This window comes from Galeopterus variegatus, unplaced genomic scaffold (assembly GCF_000696425.1).
Source record: "Galeopterus variegatus unplaced genomic scaffold, G_variegatus-3.0.2 Scaffold3404, whole genome shotgun sequence".
Taxonomy (NCBI): Eukaryota; Metazoa; Chordata; class Mammalia; order Dermoptera; family Cynocephalidae; genus Galeopterus; species Galeopterus variegatus.
The window spans coordinates 77,553-78,080 of record NW_007729515.1 but is presented as its reverse complement, the minus strand read 5'-3'; the positions used below and the strand labels follow the sequence as shown (position 1 = coordinate 78,080).

General features: G+C 39.4%; 1 protein-coding gene across 1 annotated transcript in view; it reads right to left on the bottom strand.

Annotated features, from left to right (window-relative positions):
- The window catches only part of KIN (Kin17 DNA and RNA binding protein), a 33,766-nt gene that overhangs the window by 8,634 nt on the left and 24,604 nt on the right, over nucleotides 1-528 (bottom strand). The gene's annotated exons all lie outside the window — the stretch shown is intronic.

The following is a 528-nucleotide window of genomic DNA, read 5'->3' as shown; positions in this document are numbered from 1 at the left end:
TCCTTCCTTCCTTCCTTCCTTCCTTCCTTCCTTCCTTCCTTCTTTCCTTCCTTCCTTCTCCCTCCCTCCCTCCCTCCCTCCGTCCCTCCTTTCCTCCGTGCCTCCCTCCCTTCCTTCCTTCCTTCTTTCCATTCACGGAAGTGAAAAGTGTCAAGGATATTACACTATTGGTGTTTACTGTTGATAAAAACTCAGATTGCAAGAGCTTCACTGGAGATTGCAAGGAGGAATTGAGCTTAAACATGACACTTTTCACAATGTTCTTTTCTCATTAGGTTGCTTTCAATTTTTGAAACAAACAGGATCCCTCCAGATTAGCTCTAGCTAAAAGTACATTCTTCTGAGCATCTAATTCTCAAATGAGAGAGAAATTCGGGTTTATTTCATATTAGTAAATTCTGAGCTTGCTTCTTTATTGTTTTCTTGATTTGGATTAGCTGTTGAAAGCTGATAATAAAAATGAGATTGCTTGACTTACTGCTGTATTCACTGCAGTGATTCTATATTTACTACTCCAAATGAATACAA